At 56.0% G+C, this 20,429-nt stretch overlaps 1 protein-coding gene across 2 annotated transcripts in view; it reads right to left on the bottom strand.

Annotated features, from left to right (window-relative positions):
- NEK6 (NIMA related kinase 6) overlaps positions 1–20,132 on the bottom strand; it is an 85,000-nt gene extending 64,868 nt beyond the window's left edge. The window contains exons 1-2 of one of the 2 annotated variants that reach the window (XM_070596135.1): positions 19,979–20,132; positions 5,964–6,112 (exon numbers count right to left, since the gene is read on the bottom strand). The gene's annotated coding sequence lies outside the window, so the exon portion shown is untranslated. The remainder of the gene's footprint in view (positions 1–5,963; positions 6,113–19,978) is intronic. The other variant, XM_070596139.1, reaches the window with a different exon arrangement.
- Between the last annotated feature and the right edge of the window lie 297 nt (positions 20,133–20,429).

Genomic DNA, 20,429 nt, shown 5'->3' with positions numbered 1-20,429 from the left:
GACCTGGCTTCACAGGGTTGTTGGGACAATTAAACTGCTTAGCACATAATCAGCACTCAGCAGATAAGTGGGGTCCCCCTGCCCTCCCACTGCACAGGTGGGACAACCGAGACAGGAAAAAGAAAGGCTGCAGTGGGCTGTATGAGGACCGGGCCGGTTTGGGGCACTGGTCGCCCCAGGGTTTCCCAGGAGCCAAGGGGGCACCCCGCACCCTGCCTGACCCCGACTGACCCCCTGCTCTTTCTTAGTGGGAGCTCTGCCTCTGACACCGTGCCCCAGGCTAGCCCACAAAAACAGGTCACAGCCACCTGTTCTCCCAGCAGCAGGACTGTTCCAGCAGGCGACTGTCCTCCCTGAATTTAAATCGGGGATCCTTCACCTATCTGCTGGGAAACCTTGGCTAAGTTTCATCACCTCTCTGAGCCTCACTTTTGTGATCTGAAAACAGGAGAAGACCCACCTAAAAGGCTCGCTTGTTTGCTGGGTCATGTAGGTAAAGTGGCCAGGGCGCGCCTGGCACACAGGAGGCCCACCTGCCCCCATCTCGGCCCAGCACTGAAGGGGGTGCTCTGGGTGAGGGAACAGCCTTGGGGGAGGAAGTGACAGGGAAGAGGGAGTGTGGACCTGGTCTGGGCAGGCCCCCTCCATCCCCCGGGGAGCCTCGGGGAGAGAAAGGCCCAGCAGAGGGATGAGCACTCTCACGGGCATGGGGAGCCACGCACATGAGAAGACCAGCCCTGCGGCGTCTTTACGGGGTGTCTCGGCCAGGATTCTCCCCTCTCGGGATCTCAGTCTCCCCAGCTGAGAAATGAGTGATACAAAATGAGACCCCAGATACACGAAGTCACCCAGCCAGTATCCGACACTGACTTTCCTCATTCACCCATTCAGCAGAAAAATACCCGGACTGCCTCCCAAGCAGGTGCTAGGCCCTGTGGTGGGGCAGGGTGGGAGGGGAGTGGCTGGGCCCCTTGTTGGCAGGCAGGACCCAGTCTCCCATAGCACCACCCTGGCGTGACCTGGCTCCAGAAAGGGCGTGCGGGGGCTCCTGAGACCCTTGCCTCCGTGGAAAATGACCCGGGACAGACCCTGGGAGCAGCCAGCTCAACCACAGGTGCCACCTACCACCCCCTGCCCCCTCCACTGCCACACACCAACCCCGAGGCTGTGAGCCCCTCACTGCATGACTGCTGGTGGGCCGAGGGAACCTCTGACCCCCAACACACCCAATGGGCCCCAGATGTCCATTAAAACCCAGAGCTGCTTGTTTCTCCGCTTCACCTCTGACTTCTCCAGACCAACCGATCAATCAATCAAGGGAGAATCGGAACGCAATCACAGTGACAGCGCAACTGCCTCCCCGGGGATGCGTCAGAACGAGGCTCATATGGATGAACGAGACCGCTTTGAAATCGGGGAAAGAAGCAGATTCGGAGCAGACAACTCGAACAGGCCAGGCCTTGGCCCACGTGCTCCCACTAACCCCGGCTCCTCTCACCCCTGGGAACCAAAACAGCTTCTCCCATGGGGGAAAAGAAACTGACATGCAGAAATCCGGATTTAGGGAAAATAACACATCCGCAGCACGTTTTTTCCCTTCCCAAAGTGGCGCTGTGAGTTTTACATATTTTATCATTGATTCTCACATTGTCCCCAGCAAGTGGGGAGGCGTCGGCCCTGGTTTTCACAAGAAAGCTGTGAGAGAGGCTGGGGGTGCCGGGTGAGGGCCTCCCGCCTGACACCCAGCAGGAAGGGGCTGGGGCGGGTGGGGGTGGGGGGAGCCAAAGGTTCTTTCTGGGGGGAATTGCGGCCTCAGGCAGCCTCTCCCAGCACCCACACTGGGGCCTCCTCGCCAGCCTCCAGTCTTAACACCACCCCCACCAGACCATTTTCCACACCAAACATCACCCCTCCCTTATCAACCTTCAAGGCTTCCAGATAAAGTCACCGTTTCAGAACTTAGCATTCAGAGCCTCCTTACCTGTCTGATCCCAATCCCAGGTGACACCTGTCATCTACCACGTCAGTTCCACAGAGCCTCTTACAGTTTCCTGTGACCTACTGCTTCACCCCTCCGGGCCCCTGTGCACGCTGTGTGGTCTGGCTAGCAACCCCTCTCCATCTGGACAATTCCTATGGATCCTCAAAGGTACCAGCTCAGGTGCTTCCGGGGTAAACAGATCTGGGTTCAAATCCTTGCTGTGTGACCTTGGGTAAGTCACTTTACCTCTCTGAGCTGTGGGTTCACTTACAAAATGGAGCTGTTGTTTAAAGGTGAGGCCTAGCTGATGATAGCATCTGTAAAACCCTGATGGATGCTCTGATGAAAAAGTAATAATAGCAATAAGAGGAGGAGTTGTTTTAAAAAAGCTGAGAATTCTATATGAATAATAACAGACTGTTAAGAGAAAACTGGCATTCGTGGAGGAGGCGCTGGGCATGGGTGGGGAGTCTCCGCCCCTGGCTAGGCAGAGATCCAGGCTCAGGACTTTCCCCTCTGAACACACCCCAGTGGCACGCCGGTCCCCTGCTCACACTGAGTCACTGGGGAATCGACAGCCCCCTCGACCTGCCGCAGGAATTCATTATTGCTTTGTGATTTTTCTGGTTTTCCCTTCTCACTCTTAGGCTAACCCCAGGGCTTCTGTGGGCCCTGGCCTCACCTCATCCCCACCCCCACCCCAAATCCAGGTATCAAGGGCCAGCTGAGGAGAGTCGAAGGGCAAAGAGCTCCTCGTCCCTCCCTTACCGATGAGGACACTGAGGCTGGGCCCAGCAGGAAACCACTCCCGCGATCCCGAAGCGGTTTAAACCACAGCAGAACATTCTCCCTCACCTGCAGCCCTGACTTCATCCCGTGACACAGTGGTCTCCAGGTGGGAGCCCGGACTGCTGACACCGGGCCGCTCCTCACCTCTGCTCCAGGCTGCCCAACTCTCCCCCACTCACCCCAGGCAGCCCCCATCCCCTCTCCTCCATCCTCACGTCTGCAGCGCCCTCCCAGCCCCCCACCCCCCAAGCAGAACACACACGTGCTCCTCGCTCGAAACTCTTCCGAACGCCCATCGCCCACAGCATCCAACCCTGGATCATCACAGGACCACGGGGTCCTCATCCAGAGGATCAAACCCGTCTTTAAAGGATAACCTGGGGCAGCCGCGGGCCGTGTGAGTCACAGCATCTCTGCCCCCCGGGGCAGGCTCCATCCCCCCAACCCAACCATTTGCCCCCAACGGAGGCCTGGGCATCTGAGTCTCCTCATCCCAACTGTCCCCATGGAAACAAGGCCTAAAGAGCCATCGGGGGTGCATCACCCCTTCCCCTCATTCCTGTCACCGAGGCCTTTGCTGGGCCAGGCCCTGGGCTGCACATTGGGACCAGAGAGGGAAGTGGGCCTTCCCCAGCCCTGGAGGGGCTGACCCATCAGTGGGCCAGGACAGGACAGGAGACATGCCAAGGGAGGGAAGCCCAGGGGCCGTGGGGCTCAGAGCAAAGGTCCCTCAGCAGCGTCCTGAGGTCAGAGGAGACTCCCCGGAGGTGGTGATGTTGGCGAACAAGGAGAAAGGCATTATAGGCCAAGAGAGCCGGGAGCTGAGCACAGCAGAGGGACGAGGCCTGGCAGGTGGAGGGAGGCAACTGGAGTGACATTTCTAAACGCCAATCCTTTTACCTATGGGCACCATGACTGCTACCCCCTCCATCACCCCCCCACAGTCCATGAGGGAAGAATGACCTTCATGCCAAAGACGAGGAAACTGAGGCTCAGAGAGGTTCAGTTATTTACTCCAAGACAGCCAGCAAATCAGTCACGGTGAGGGGAGAGCCCCGGTTTAAATACGTGGGCACTTAAATCTCATCCCTAGAAGTTTAAAAAACGTGTTTCTGAAAACCTTCACAGTAAGAGAATCCCAACTGACCCCTCTTCCAGGGACTGCAGAGGCTTCATCAATCCTTCTTCCTCTGGCATCCGTGGAATTCCCTCCGTGTGCCAGGCCCGTGGTTCACAGTGCAGTATGGCACACAACTAACGAATAATGAGAACAAAGCGTGAGGGGTCCCCCTGGGGTCAGAGCTCAGGTTAAAGGTTAAGGTCCCTCTCATACCTCCTCTCCTCATTCCTGTGCAGAGAGCAGACATTGCTAATCAATCCCAAAGCCTTCTCCACATGACCCCTCAGGCAGCCATTACCAATCTATCAGAGCTGGCCCCCGAGGGGACAATTATTGCCATATCTGCTCCATATCTGCTAGGACAGTAGGCAGAGTGAGTAGAGAAGGTCCTTCTCCACTTCCTTCCTCCATTCTCAGGGGCCCAGATGCCTGGCATCTCACCATCACACAGCCAGAGAGGGGCCAGCACTGCCTTCTGCCAGCATCATTGTGAAACAGCAAAGACCCCAGACGTCGGCTCACTCCCTGGGAATCAGGGGGTGAAGCAGGGGCCGGTGACAGGCCTCTGGACTTCGAGGCTGAGCTCTGCCACTTCCTGCGCCTCGAGGAGGGGCACTGCTGTTCTCCAGGGGGCAGCCAGGAACACGGACAAACCCCAGACCTACCACTTGGGGCTTTGTGATCCGAAGCAAGCTTCTTGGACTCTCTGGGTTCTGCTCTTTCAACGGAGCCAACGACACCCACTCCCTGAGACATACCCAAAGTGGCCGGCACCGTCCCGGGGATATGGGAGCGCCCCATAAATGCTGGGTCCCCCTCCCTCCCTTCCTCTGAACTGAAGGGGCCTCTCCATGCTCTGCCACGCCACATGGGTCACAAGTCCTTTGCACAGGCGTCCAGTCCTGGGGCCATCACACGCCCTGTCCACTCTCCTCCAAGAGGCGTCCCTGTATGGCTCTCAAGGATGCCAGCAGGAAGCAGGACAGGACATGACCTGCTGCCCCCTTCCTCCTCGGGCCTGGCTCCCAAGACCCAAAGAACCATCCCTTTTAAGAGTTCGGCTTCTCTCTCTCTCCCTCTTTTTCTCTCCTTTCCCCTCTAAGCAAAAATGCTCGGCCGCGGCTCCTGCCTCTGTCCCCAAGGCAGTTCCAAAGGGCCCATCCCGTCCTGCAGAAGTGATGGCGGTAATTCCGTTAATGGGAAGCAAGACGGATGGTCCACGGTGCCTGGTGCCCATGGTGAGCAAGGCGAGCCAGCATCGGGCTGCCCCGGGGGGCCGGTGGGGGGGGGGGGGTTGCCGGAACCACCCTCCTTTGGGGCCTTATTAGGGTTTGAAAGAGCTGCTGCACTCGCTAAAACCTGCTTTTGCCGCAGAAGCCTCATTTTACAAATCACAACAACAACAAAACCCGTAAATGGGAAGCAAACCCTGAAGATTACGCTCCCCTGCTGGAGCGAAGCGGCAAGCATGTCAGGGCGCGAGTCTTTAGCCTCGAGGACTCCGGCTCTAAATAAATGGGCCCGGATGCCAGCGCCCCATCTTGTGACCACAGAACGTGGCTGTTTCTGTGGTGTTTAAAGACTGTTTGCCCGTGGTGGGATGGGACAGCTTTAGAAACGTTTTCTTTTAAAAGGCTCTTCTTTCTCAGATGCCGTAAAACCCTATGGCTCTCAGTCAGTCCCAGGAGGCACCCCTGACACGGCCCCCCTCCCCGGTCCCACACCCACAGGCCCTCATCACACGCTGTCATCTCTGCAGTCTTCTCCTGCCCTGAGAATCAGCGGCACCTCGAAAGCAATCTCACCATGGAATGCGCGTCCACTTCCACAATTACGCAAATGGCTCGTCCCACCCTCCAATTCGGGATCAAGCTGCTGAACTGTGCTTTGAGCTCTACTTGGTCCAGAAGCCAAACAACAATGACAGGCAGGGCAAGTGGACGTGGAGTCAGGCTGTCTGGGGCTGTGTGACCCTGGCCAGCCTGAGGAATCTCTCTGGGCCTCAGCCTCCTCATCCCTAACACCGGGCTAACCCCACCCACCTCGCAGCTCTGGAGAGCAATCCTGGCTCACCTGGAAAATGGTCACGTCTCAGGCCAATCTGAGCCCCAGTGGTCTTTCTGTTGTTCTTGGCCACACCCTCCTGCAGCACCCAGCACTGTTCTGACACACAGTAGGTGCTTGCTGAGCACTTTGAGCACAACCTGTGGCTTTTTTGCTGCCTGGAAAAACAAAAACATCCATTCACACTAGAACAAAGCGGTTGAGGGTGTGTGCTCTGGGAGTCAGAGGCCTGGGTTCAAATCCTACCTCAGTCAAAGATCTACTGTACGCCCTTCAGCAAACGACCCTGCTTCACCCAGCCTCCCTTTCCTGTCTGTAAAATGGGCAAGCCTGACGAGGCCACCCTGGGCCCCTGGGAGAGCAGAGACCTTGAACCACAGGCGGCACGCTAAACTGTAGTGACCGCCTTTCGAGAGAAGGAAGACACTGTGGGGAGCATCGATCTACAGGCAGCCAGGGCACCCATGCCCTCCCACGGCACAGCCCTATTCATCTTCCCCATCACCCAGCCCAGTAACACCGACCACACTTCACTCACCTCCTGTTCATGAGCACTCTCCCCAACCCGAATGCCACCTCCATTTTGTCTCTGCTATTCATTACACATCTGAGGACAGCGCCAAGCTCTGTCGGATCAACGAACGACCGAACAAAGCAAGAAAGGGGTGAATTCTTTGGGGAGCACGGCTCTGGGCTGAGTGATTTCCAATGAGTCCCCATGCAGGGAGGTGCTCCTGAGCATCACAGGTGCCACGAAGCTGTCATCCTCACGCCACACTGTGTCATTTATTATCAATAGGTAACGGCTGCCGATCTCTGAGTGCCCGTTACGGACGCGCTTACCTGCTGGATCAGGAGAACTCCCCCGGAGACAGGAACTGCTTTTATGACCCATCACTTTAAAGTGAGAAAACCGGGGTCCCCAGTGGGAAGTGACAAGCCCAGGTGAGCCAAAGATAGAGATGTGACTTGCATCCAGATTTGTCCCACCCCACCGCCTCCCTCCTCCATCTCTGGGCCTAAGAGCGGCCCCAGGGCTGCCTGGATCTTGGAGGAGAAAAGCTGGTGCTGGAGCCTTGGGACCTGCTCCCAGCCAAGAAGGGTGACTGCTCAGAGGCAGGAGCCGACGGGCAGCAGCGGCAGAGGTCTGGCTCCTGTCCCATCCCCATGCACACGCAGCAGCAGACAGTGGGGACAGAAGGCTCAGCCAAGCAGTGACCCTGGCCAGCCAGCCATGCCTGGAACTGTACAAAGACCACTGGCTCCAGGGGTCAGCTGGGCCTGGGTTCAAATCTGCTTTCAAACATTGTGGCTTATGGCTTTGGACCGGTGGCTTCATTCTCTGAACCTCAGTTATCCTCATCTGAAAAACGGGGTCAGCCCAAAGTTGTCACGAGGATTAACTAAGGCAACACAGATAAAGCACTTGGCCAGATCGCTGGTGCACCGTAGCTACTGAGCTTTAGTGAACTTTCTTGAACCTCCCTCATTCACATTTTCAAGAGTGGCCAGGCCCCCACATCCTGTGGCTGCCAGGTCCCCCAACTTCAGGGCTGGGAACAGCGTGGGTGGCTGCTGGAATCTGAGCTCCCCGCCCTCTCTGATCTCTAGGGCACCACCTGTTTGGCATTCTTCCTGAGCCAGTGGGTCAGCAACCTTGTCATTTGATTTCTGACCCTTGTCACTCAAGGACAGGAAGTCGGAGGGGATGGGTTTGTCAATGCAATAACATCTGGCAGTGATGTGAGGGACTGAATCAGAAAGAACATTTCCAAGGCAGCCCATATCCACAGTGTGTCCTTAGCACGAGAGGCTCAGGGTGAGGACGGAGACCAGCCGGCCAACCAACGGCAGTCACATCCCAGACCAGCAGTCTGCAGACAGCCCCTCACAGCAGAACTTTTCCTTCAAATAAAATCTGGCCCCAACCCGTGTCAAGACCCGAAACAGGAACCTTGCCCTGAACTGTGTGGGTGGGTGGGAGGAGGCTCAGCCCTCCCATCAGGCCAGCTTCGCATGCAAGTGACCAGGGCAGGTGCATCTGGCCCTGCCCACAGAAGGGAGCCCCGTGCTTGGGGTCTCACGCTCTGTGTTCACCGTCTTGAAAGTCTTCACTTTATCTTTGAACTTGTGTTTTCTCAGTGAAGTCCAATGGAACAGCAGTGCATGTGCTCGGGGCCTGGAGCCTCAGCTCACTTGTGGTCCCACCTGCCCCAGGACGGATTCTCAGTTGCCCCCTCCCCCACCCCTACCCCTGTAACCTCTGCCACCCTCCACTCTTGGCAGGAGCCTGGGTGCAGGCGTGGGGAAGGGTGGGGTCAGGTGCACAGGCACACCAAGCCATGGGGTGGGACCCCCGGCACCTGCGAGGGTCTGACTCCCCCTGTGAGTGTCGCTGTGCCCAAGGGAGTGTGGCATTAAATGGCTAAGAACAAACATCATGACAGGTGGAGAGAGACAATGTGAAGGGAAGGAAAAAGCTTTTTCTTGCTTTTTGAATGAGGAAACCTGCATTTTCATTTTGCACTGGGCCCCACAAATTATGTAGCCAGCCTGCCTTCCATTTGCATGACTCTCTGACCCCCTCTCCTGGCCTGCAGGCCCTCGGGGACACCCCTAGACCTGTCTCTGCAGAACTAGAAGACACCGCTGGGTCAGAGACGGTCGGTCACCGCCTGGGAAGCTTCTCAGAACTGGCCCTGCCTCCACCCCCTGCCCACGGGTCTTCTTCTTTGAACACCTACGGCTGGTCATTTATTGCCATCTCACGGATCAGGCCTGGTTTCCCGTGCTGGGGATGTGACGACTACCAGGACGCAGAGTGGTGACAAAACAGGCAGGGCTGACATTAGCACTGTCAGGCGGAGGGAGCTGGTCCAGCAGAGCACGGGGGGCAACGGGGGCGCGCATGGAAGCAGTGGCTACTCCAGCTGGCACATTCAGGCAGGGACATTGCAGTCGGCTCCGGGAGACGTGCAGGAGCCCCTCCTCTGGAAGGTAGGGACCCCCTGACCTTGAGGGGCTGTTGGAGACTGAAGGGGCTATCGTGTCTGAGTGTCCCCAGCCTGGCCGGCGCAGGTAGGCCCTGCAGGGACGGGCTAGGGCACAGGACACTAACGCTGGGACGGTCTGCAGAGAACTCCGTTAATGACTGCAAAACCAACGAGGAGAAGAAAGGTGGAAGGTGGAACCCCATTTCCTGAGTCCCTATCACGTGCGGGGCATGGGGCTATGTGACTCTGCCATGGCACAATTGCCCCTCCTGGGTTAGACATTTGTTCCTTGTGGTTTCTATTCCTGTGCGACATCTCACAGACATGGCCTTCCTTTCTGTGACTTAGAAAGTCCAGTGAGGACCGAGCAAGGGGTCGACCAGGCAGCGGTGGGGGCTTTTCTGATCTGATGCGTCACCAATGGAGCAGAATAGACAGTGAGTGACAGCTCAGACTGCAGAGCTGGGCCCACCTGGACTTGATCCTGAGCCACCCCACAGCTGTGGATCTGGGGCCCATCTGACCTGGCCTGGGCCTCAGTTTCTCATCTGTAACGTGGAGTTAAATAAAAGTCCCATCCTGGAGGGGGTGCTGTGATGACATCAGTGAAGGGTACCGCACACAGCAGGCACTCAATAAATGTCAGCCACTGCTACTGTCACGAAACCACAGAACATGGAATCAGAAACCCGAGCATCGCACCGCGCTTCCTGGGATCACGCAAATCTGCTCCCTCCGTTCTAGCATCTGCCACGACTCTGCTCCGAGACTGCTCTCTCCCCCCATTGTCATGTCGCATCAGTCCATAAATATTTAAACAACATGTCATCAGATTATTATAACATATGATCTATAGCACTGATTGCTGCAGTTCTGCACATTTGGGCTTCGTTTTCAGAATATCGAGACATAAAATATTTACGTCTTCAGCCAACCAGGAGATCTCACATTCTGTCTCAAGATGCTGGGTGGTGGCAAGACGCAGAACGGAGATGGGACGTGTGAAGGGGATGCCTTGTTCTCACGTCGGTTCCTGGGGTATCTGGATTGTTTCTGGTTCATTCTGGGGACGGTGGCTGGCTGAGTTTATCACGGCAAGCAGAGGCTGGGACCCAAAGACCCCATCAGAACGGGACGAGCGTTCAAAGCACGAGGCAATGTGTCGTTTTCATTTCTGCATCTCCTCAGGTCTGCACATAGTACGTGCTCAGAAAAACATCCACTGGGAAATGAATTAACTCACTGGGTGGCCCATAGCACTGCCTGATGGGCTGGCATCCAGCAGGATTCAGTAATATTTGTTCTTCTGCTCATTCTATCTCCAGTGCCCACCACCAGGCCAGGCACGGAGTGGGACCCAGCAAAGGTTGCCAGATGAATGGCAACTGAAGGAATAAACGCGTGACCAGATAAACCGCTTAAATAGCTAATAATTTAATGCGGGAGAATGATTCCCTCTCTGCTGGTCCGAATTACCCTGTGTAAGACCCTCTTCTTAAGAAATAAAGGCTCTCCAGGAACCCGTGGTGGGTAGGCAAAGGGGTTTTTCTGGATAATTAAATATCTCGATTGCTAACGTTACCACATCACAGTGACCATATGTCCCGGAATTTTCGGCACTATGCGATTTCAAAGATGCCGCCCCCTAAGCCATTTGAGCATCCAGGAAGTTCACACACACCAGAGACCAAACAGCAACTTCCCAACTGCCTTTCCTGTCCCCAAATGTCACTAAAACGCTTTTATAGACCACTGCCCTTTTGAGAGTTTGGAAACTGGTCATCATGTCCCTAACATATAGACGATCAAGGTCTGAAAACCTGGGCTATCATAAAAATATGCACAAATGAAAGTTGTTAGCTCGGAGTAAAAGTATTTCTTTTGCACATTTCCCAAATGCTGTGCTGTCACCATCCAGAGCAGGCAGCCCCCACCCTGTGCCCCTGCACAGACAAAAATCCAGGCCTCGTTTCCTCTCGGGTTAGCTGAGGAGGCTGGCATTTAAACCAAACACAAAAGGCCAGTAAAATTCCTGGGGGAACGAACAAAGGAAATGCACGCAGGCTGAGTCAGGCACGCCAAGTCCGCACTTGAGATCCTGGTGTAACTGAATCCGGCTGGACTCTACTGGACCCGCCAAACGCCCGGGGTGGGCTGTCTCTCCCCGCTCCCTGTCTGTCTGCCATGTGGTACCCAGCGGTGTCACCATCTGGGCACCCACCCTGGTGGCCCGCCAAGGCCACGCCAGCTAGGGAATCGTTTCTTCTTTCAAGCCGGGATGCCCGGTTTTGTGGGCTGGGGTGGTGGAATCTGGGGTCCTGCTCATTGGCTGCACAGCAACATCTGTGCCCAGAGGTGGCTTGGGACGGTTAACCCCTCCCCTTCCCTAAGCCACCCCCAAAAGATATGCCCTCTAAAAAAAAATAAATGTGCTTGATAGAAAATGTAGCTTTAAGACATGGCACCCAACCATTCTAACCCAAAGCCCCTCCCATACAGACATCTGGAGCCGCCTCTGCAGAAAAGGGGCACAGGAAGGCGCCCCTGGAACTGTGGGAGGCACCAGCCCTTCTGGGCGTCGGTTCCTCCTACTGGGAATAATTTGAGCCTTTCTCTAAGAAACCTTCTCTGCACAGAGGAGGGTCAGTCAGGCACGACTCAGGCCTTCACTGCCCAGAAGGGGCAAAGTCGCCTAACAGATCAGCAACTCCATATAGACAACCTCCAAGGATCTTGCCACTTGGCCACTTAAAACTTTCCACTCCTTCAGTAAATATTAACTGAGCACCAACTACATCCCAGGCCCGGTGCTGGGCACTGAGGATACAGCTGTGGTCCACAGACCCAATCTTACGTTCAGTCCGGAGGCAGATAACAAACACATGATGTCAAGGAGGGGTAGGGCCCTGATAAAGCCGGGCCAGGGAATGGAGACGGAAGGGGCGAGGGACTGAGTTTGATAGGGTGGGGATAATGGGGTCCGTTTTAGTGGAGAAGTGACTTTTGTTGTGTCCCAAATGAAGGCTAGAAGCACGTCATGGGAATATTGGAGGGGGAGGACTTCAGGAAAATGGGACAGCAAGTGCAAAGGCCCTGAGGTAGGAGTATGCTTGGCATGTTTGAGGAAAGGTGAGGAGGCTGCGTGGCTGAAGCAGAGACAGTGTCGGGGAGACTGTTGAGAGGCAAGGCTGCAGACGTAGCCGGCTCCACTGTTCTTGCAGTAAAGACCAGATCTCATCCAGATCTGGGCGGCTCTCAGCAGCCTCCCCTCCCACCATTCGCCCCTTGGTGCCTGCTGTTCCCTCCACCTGCCTAGGAGGCCCTCTCCCAGGCCCTGGGTGGCCACCAACTCACAGCCCACATAACAGGCACTTCCAAATGGCAGCCTCTGTCCTCCGACCCTTCAAACCAGACCCGGAAGGCTGCGGGTTCCTCACAGCACTGGTGCTAATGGGAATTAGGCACCAGACATCCCGGATTCTCTATGTCTGATTCCCTGTCCGTCAAATGGGATAACGGTACCTTCATCACAGAATGCTGGGAGGATGAAGGGAGTTAATCCACGCAAAGGGTTAGATAGAGTGTAACACACAGTAAGTACCCGATACAAAGGATCCACTGAGGGGCTCAAAGGCTGAGCAAGTGGCGGGAAGCTCCTGGCTTCACAGTGCTTGGGGTCTGCCCACAGCCCAGGCCCCCAGTCCTGCTCCCTGCACCCCATCCATCCCACAGCCCCACCCCGTGCTCCACCTGCCCTTCGCCCCAGGCCTCCGGGCTCCCAACAGCCTTCCTGGCAAACCTCACGTGTCCCTCACGTCGGCTCAGGCGCCCCTCCCTTCTGGAAGCCCTCCCACTTCCTCAGTGAGGGACACCCAAAAGAGGCCTGTTCACAAGCCCCTACAAGGAGGTCGTGACACAACTTCTGTCCCTGCCAGGTGGTGAGAGGCCGCAGGGCGGGGCCCTTAACGGGTCTCTGTGCCAGCTCCCAGCATAACCAGTGACCCAGAATGTTGGGACGTGTTTGTTGAACGAATGAGTGACCGGATGGCCACATACCAGCCAGGGCGGGACTATCTGGCTAACAAAACAGAGTCCACTCAACCCACGCAAAGGTGAACGGTCTGTGTTTCTGCGTCACACTTTTCACCCACGGCCCAGCCCCAGGCACCAGGATCAGAGCCGAAGCCACCGAACAGGGGCGGACGGCATGGGGACCTTAGGCTGCTCAGTCCGTCTCTGGGCCTCAGTCTCCCCATCTGTAAAATGAGAGGCTTTCGTCCTTTTATCGTGAAGCATCAGAATCTTTTCTTGTAAACTTTTTGTCCTCCTACCATAAAATGAACCGTTTTAAAGTGAAAAATTCGGTGGCACTGACTACATTCACAATGTCGTGCAACCATCCCCTCCACCAGTTCTCAAACATTTTCATCACCCAAAGGAAACCCTGTGCCCCTTAAGCAGTGGCTCCCCACTCTCCCCTCCCCCCAGCCCGGGGAAACACCAATCCGCTTTCCGTCTCTATAGATTTATAGATTATGGATATTTTACCTAAGAACCTTTTCTTAGAATGACTCCTGTGCAAAACCTCCTTCTGCAGAACAGGCCACAGGAGAAGCGCTGGGCCTGAGGACGGGGGTAGGTGCATGCCATGAGGAGCTCACGTCCCTCATCCGTAGTGGCCTCTTAGGGAAGCGTCTGATCCCAGGCCCCTTCCTTTTGAGATTTCTAATCCTAAAGTTGGATTTCTAGGGCAAATCACCCTCCAAATGGAGCCCAAGAATCAAGGAGCTGGAGCCTGGGGTTTGCGGCCCATTTTGCAGATGAAGGAGTGGAGGCTGGGCCCACGTGCCACCCTCGCGCCAGGCAGCTGCTGGGGAGTAGGGGCGCTGGGTCCAAGATCTCCAGAGCCGAGGATGCTGTCCCCTCATCACACACTCCGTGGCAGGGTTGCAGGTGTGAAGCCACCGCCTCCAGAGGGATGGCCACATCCAGGGGACAAGGATCTCTCCTCTCCCTCAGGGAAAACCAGCCCAAGGGAACCCCAAATGGCTTAGGAGGGACGCCAAACCCACACAGGCTTCCTCAGGCCCCGCTGTGGGGACCCTCCATGAGGACCCAGTGGGGAAAGGGCCGCTGCTCACTTTCAACCAAGATCTACCTGTTCCCGGGCCCAGGTCTGTAACAGCCGTTCTGTCAGCACAGAGCTGCGATGGGGCCAAGGGCGTGTAAATAATTAACAAAGCATCTGCCTCGCTTAATAACACACTGCACCTGACATGGCCCGGGCCCCCCGACCCCACCGAGACCCTCCAACTCCAAGAGGATGCACCCAAATCTTCTAAGGCCCACTTTCCTCGCCTTGCAGGGGGTGGGTGGAGAGGAACACAAAATACTGATTTCTAAACACTTTCCTGAGATGCCCAGGGCCACCCCGACATTTAAATCCTGCCTCTTTCCACATTGCTGCAAATGGCTGCCAATGTCCAAATTGCCCCCTCCATTTGGAGGGTCACGATCATAGAAAAGTCTTTTGTGACACCCCTTTCAGCCTGGTTCAGGGCCTCAATACGCAGGGGCACTGAAACGCTCTTGACAAAGGGACAACCTTCTGGCCGTGTGTCCCAGGGCAGGTCCTTCGTAACTAAATAGTTTCTCCGTCTCTCCTTACATCTCAGGGAGTAACCACTGAGCACTTTCGAGGTGCTCCCCACGTGCTGGGTGTTATATGCATTGTGTCCTTTAGTTCTATACAAGAGGTCGTAACATCGTCCCTGTTTTCCAGATGAGGAGACTGAGGTTCCGAGAGGCGAACAACTTGCTCACAAGTGGCAGGCCTGGGGCTCCCACCTCCCTCCATTTGGTGCCAAAACTCATGTTCTGAACGTGATTGTGGGCGAGTGCCTTCTCCTCTTCAGGCCTCAGTTTCCCTTTTGTAAAATGGGTGCGTGGCTCTTCTCCGGATCAGGAGCCTCCTGGATTCATCATCGGCAGCTTGGACTGATCAGAGCGGAAGGTCGTTTGGAAGGTAACTCCGTTCCTTTGCAAGTCTTTTCCCCATAAACCCCTGTTTCAAAGACTCTGGGGACAACAAGGAACAAGAGAGGCGGGCCTTGGGGAAAGGGGTCCTGGACAAACTCCAGCTCTGCTGCTCACCTGCAGTGAGAACGGGCAACGGCTCTGGGACCATGGGAAATTCTCCTTAAATGGCTCCCCGTTCACTAGGGACAAGCCCGGCCCCCTCCCCCAGCCTAATTCTGAAGTGTGCGGATTAAACAACTGGGGGAAACGCAGGGCGTGCTGGCTCTCGGTGGAGCCTCCCTCTCCCCCGCCTTGTCGGAATTCCTGCACACTCTATGGAATTCCTACATAAAGCCCCTTTTTCTTTTCTATGAGGTCACCACCACGCAGATGTCTAAGAGAAAGAAAGAATGGCTCCACGCGGATCAAGGCCGCTGGAGCTGAATGTATTTCAGATCCCGGCTGCACGGCCTTTCAATTCCGTTGGCCCCTCGCTCGCCCCCCAGACAGAGCCCAGCTACAGAGGCCAGTCGGGCTTGGGGTGCGGTGATCCTGCTGGTTGGAGGCCAAGAAGGCCTGGCTAAGAGACCGGGCCTTTGCCACCAGACCACCGGAGAAGCCGTCTGTGGAAAAATCCAGAACTGGAGACAACGGCAGAGGCTGTGGATGTGGGTCTGTTTCCACACAGGCAAGTCTTGTTAGAGGGAAAGATGTCAAAATGTTAGACCACACTCCAAGTTCAAGTTCCCAAACTGAACGTCACAGGAAATGACACCACCAACGGATCTGCCCCAATGTCAGCTCCCGTCTGAAGTCGAGTCTGAGGAGGCCGTTGGGCTCAGTTTTGGCCAAAGGTAGGGACTGAGTGTATGCCACCCAGCTCAGACAGGAATGGGGGAAGCCGCTGGCCTGACTTTTTCTTTTTAAACTAACATTTTCCCCAAACGCCATCTTGTCACTATCCAACAGTCAGAAATGAGAAGATAGTCAAATACTAAAAAGTCACTGAGGGCCGTTGGCTGAGCCTGGCATCTACCACCCACTCATTTCAAAGCAATTTCTTTTTCTTTTCTTTTTTTTTTTTTGAGGAAGATTAGCCCTGAGCTAACATCTGCTGTCAATCCTCCTCTTTTTGCTGAGGAAGACTGGCCCTGAGCTAACATCCGTGCCCATCTTCCTCTACTTTATATGTGGGACTCCTACCACAGCCTGGCGTGCCAAGCAGTGCCACGTCCGCACCCGGGATCCGAACCGGCAAACCCCAGGCTGCCGAAGCAGAACGTGCTCACTTAACTGCTGCGCCACAGGACCGGCCCCTTAAAGCAATTTCACAAGCACCTAGGGGGTGCCAGACCACCCCAGATGATGCCCCACTCCAGAAGCACCCTTGCACCCCAGAGCTCTGTATTCTGGCTGCCATCTGAGGTGATGGCCAAGGAAAGGTCCGTGGCATGTGCGTACCACCACTTCCTAAGAATGATGTCAGCAAAAAAAGATGAAAATGTAGAAACAAGGACTATTTTTACCTCCCCAAATCACAGGCCAGACGGGAGAGAAATCCATCAATGCCAGAAATGTGGCTGAGACTTCGCACAAGATCTATTATTTCACACCTTAAATTAACGCATCTCAAAGCAATTTGCAAATGTTCATCAATTTGCGGAACATACTCGGAAGGAAGAGAAATACCTTTTCCTCTCAACCCTAAAGGACACTGGCAGGGCCCCACACCCCCCAAACCGCACAGGTCCTCACACACAGCATTCCTTCCAAGGACGGTGTAGTATAAACCATGATATAAATGGAAATGAACGAGGAAGAGAGAGGCATGGGACTGAAATGGCAAGTGACAAGAAGCCGACGCAGAAAGGATCCTTTGTCAGATATCCAGAATTGAGAGTGGGGCCAGTGGAAGTAACTCTCCATCCTCAGGGGTCAGGACGCTGGCTCTTCCTGAGGGCAGTGTCTCAGGTTGCTTCCTCCCCACACGAACCTGGAGGTGGCAACCTGTATTTAATCTCGAGTGAGGCACCAGGGTCCTCCACTCCCCACTCTCGAACTCCCTTACTTGGTCTGCCCAAGAAGAGGAAGGGAATATTCTTCTCTTTTTGACAATTGTTTTGACACTTCCCTTCTGAAACCAATCTTTGGCACTTCAAGAGGAAAGAAAAAATGTGAACTAGGGCCCTTCCTATCTGACAGCTCTGGCCCCGGGCGTTGGTCAGCTGCGACGAGGGCCAAGAGTGGGCAAGGAGGGAGGGCAGAGTCTTCAGGAAGACATCTCCCCGAAGCCCGGAGCCCAGCAAGGATCCCAGCCCCAAGGGAACCTGGTGTGTCTTAAGCCACTTGTCTTTTCAGCACGCGAGAGGAGAAAAGCAGGACAAAGCCAGACAGACCTGGTTTTAGCTTAAGCACTTCAGCTCTGGAATCAGAGATGTGGGCTTGGGTCCTGACTCTGCCATTTGCCAGTTTATGTCGCTGCCCGAGTTACTCAACCTCCCTGAGTCTTCATCTTCCTCTCTGTAAGATCAGGATAACAACCCTGGACCTTAGCCCTGGGCCGGACGCACGTACACAGTGACTGTCACTTTCCAGGTTCAGTGGGAAGACTATGGGCTCTGCTCAGTCAAACCTGGGTTCAAATCCAGGGTCAACCGCATATGCCTGGCACATGTTACACCATCAATAAATGGTGGCCATTAGTTGTAGTGCCACTTTCATAAAACTATGCACATCGTTTCATCCCTCGGAGCCTCAGTTTTCTCGTCTGGAAAATGGAGACAAGAACCCTCTACCTCCCAGTGAAAATTAAACATATGGATGTATGTTACAGCACTCAACACCCAGTCTGTGCACCTTCAGACGTCATGCTCCTGGTGCACTGGAAAGAGGACAGGCGGGAAGTCAGGCAGGTGACAGGATTCTGCTTCCACCACGTCCCAGCAGTCCCAGGAAGGGCCTCTCTGGGCCTCAGTTCCTTATGCATATAAAACCAGAAGCCATTCTCCACAGGGCGACCTTCCTGCAGCCATTATGTCCGCAGACAGTGGGTGCCCCATAAATGTGGCTTCTCTTGCCCTCTCCCTGCTCCCTCCTTGCTCAGAGCCACCAGAAGTGCCACCTGGCAAAGCCAGGAGCTCTGCTTCCTGAAACCTGAATGGGCCCGACACACAGACCAACCTGGGCCGCCGCTGAAGTCTGAGACTTTATTTTGTCAAGATAGAAACTACTTTTTAGTCATTTCCGAAGCAGACGGGACGGCAGGGGCTGACAAACCACAGGGACCATTTTAAATCCTGGGCTTTCCTTCTGGGAAGTTAGGCAAGAACCTTCCCAAACGTTTGCCCGTGGGGCTCCCTGCCAGGGAGTGACTCACCCTAGCTCCCCACAGGCGTATTTTATTTGGGGGTGGGGGGTTGAGGGAGGGCCTGGCCTTGGTGGGGGGAGGGGAGGCAGCGTTTCCAGCAAATCCAAAGGTATGGGTTTTTTTCATTTTTTTAGGACAAAAAAGAAAAAGAATGTGGGTCTTTTTTGTTTCCTTCCAGGTTTTGTTTGCTAAGAGAAGATGTCCAAAGTTCAGTCGCTAAGCTGCTGCGTTGGGAACAGGCGCTTCCAGCCGGCTCTGCATCCCTTTCAATGAAATTCTTCTTCCATTAACGCCACGGGTTTTTAAATGCGCCTCTGAGGTCGCCTGCGCAGACACCGAACTCCTAAGACGACATTTTCCCCTCGGAAAGGCAAGCTGAATTCTGACCATTCAGAGAACCAGGGAGCTCCAGACTTTCTAAAGTTTGCCCGAAAGCAATGAAGGCTTTCGACTGTAGAGATTTTCAACATCCACAAAGTCCCCCAAAAAACCTGTCTGTCAAACCTGGAAGGACAGACCTTGGAAGACACTGTCCCAAGTCTCCTGTGATCAATCGATTATTGTCTTGGGGCTCTCACTTCAAGCCCAGGCTGGATACAAATAAATCAGATGAGTATCTATCTACTTAGGAAGGCAGGCAGAGAGAGATCCCCAGATCCACAGACAAGTGACCCTGGACTCTGGTCTCCCCAGGGTCAGCCCCGCAGGGAACCAGGGCCACAGAGGGGCAAGAACAAAGCCAGGGAACCCAGAGGGTATGCAGGAAGCTGAACACTAGTCCTCCAGTGCCAGTGCCACCACAGCCCCCCACCCAGTCTGCACGCTCTGGAGCCCCACGGAGGGTCCTGCCAGTGGCCCCGCCAAGGCCTGGCTCCGAGGCCACGCCCCCTGCCAGGCCCAGCCGGGCTCTGCAGCTCTGACCTCTGGCTCTTCATTCACCAAACAAGGCCTGGCAACCACTGGGTGCCCACCCCAGGCCTGCGTCTTTCCATGGGCTCCTGGCATGGGGGCCAGGAGTGGGCACATCAGGTAACAGGCCCGGTGGGCACAAAGGGGGTCCTCAGCCTCCATAATAAACACACACACACACTCCTGGACACAAATTCCATGCTCACATCCACATAGGCACAGTTTTGTCCTCACAGGCTCACAAACGTGCACACAAATCACTTGGGAACACTCACGCACGTGTGTGCACGCACATACTCCCTGAATCCACACAGAGTCACAAAAACCAGAACACACGGGAAGCGCCTGGCACGCTCCTCGGCACAGAGTAAACACTCAGTAAATGGATAAGTGGGAGCCCTGCCCACTCCCCCACACTCATTCACACCAAACAGCACAACCCCGACACGCCGCCGTGCACACGCACACACTCTTGCGAACACGGCCCCGGGGACAGAAGGACACGCCGCCCACGCACGCTCGGACGCACGGCCGCGGACACCCTCAGACTCGCACGTTCACACGCGCCCCGACCTCACGCGTGCACACCCGCCCGCGCTCCCCCGCAGAGCCTCGGGTGCGCGCGCGGGCACGCGCCCCCCTGGGCCCTGCTGCGGGTGACGGCCCCGCGGCCCGGCCCCCGCCCCTTCCCCGGCCCGCGCCGGCCCGATCGGCGGGTCCCGGCCCCAGGCACTCACCGGTGCGCGGGCGGGCTCGGCTGCGGCCGGCGGGCGGGCGGCTGGCGGAGCGGCGGGTCCCACACGAGTTGGCGGCGCGGCGTCCGCACGCTCGTCCGCTCGGTTCCGCCGCCGCCGCCTGCGCGGGCGCGCGCGCGCGCTCCCGCCCCTCCCCGCCGCGGGGCCGCGCCGCCCCCTGCGCTCGTGCGCGCTGCCGCCACGCAGGCTGGGGGGCGCCCCGGCGGCGCCCTCCCCGGGCCCGGATCCCCCCACTGCCCCAGGCCTTTCGGACAGCTAGTGCTCCCCTCAGCCCAGGCCCCCCTCCCCATTTCAAAGATGGGGAAACTGAGGCCCAAGCTCACACAGTGAGTCAGGCCCAGCATCTCCCCGTTTTCTTGGGCTCCGGAAGTGTAGGATCAGGGTCTGCAATGGGCCAGCCCCGGGGGCCCCTCCCACGCACTTTTGAGTACCC

Source organism: Equus przewalskii, chromosome 26 (genome assembly GCF_037783145.1).
Source record: "Equus przewalskii isolate Varuska chromosome 26, EquPr2, whole genome shotgun sequence".
NCBI classification, from domain to species: Eukaryota; Metazoa; Chordata; class Mammalia; order Perissodactyla; family Equidae; genus Equus; species Equus przewalskii.
The sequence above is the reverse complement of the archived record's forward strand: the minus strand, read 5'-3'. Positions and strand labels throughout refer to the sequence as shown.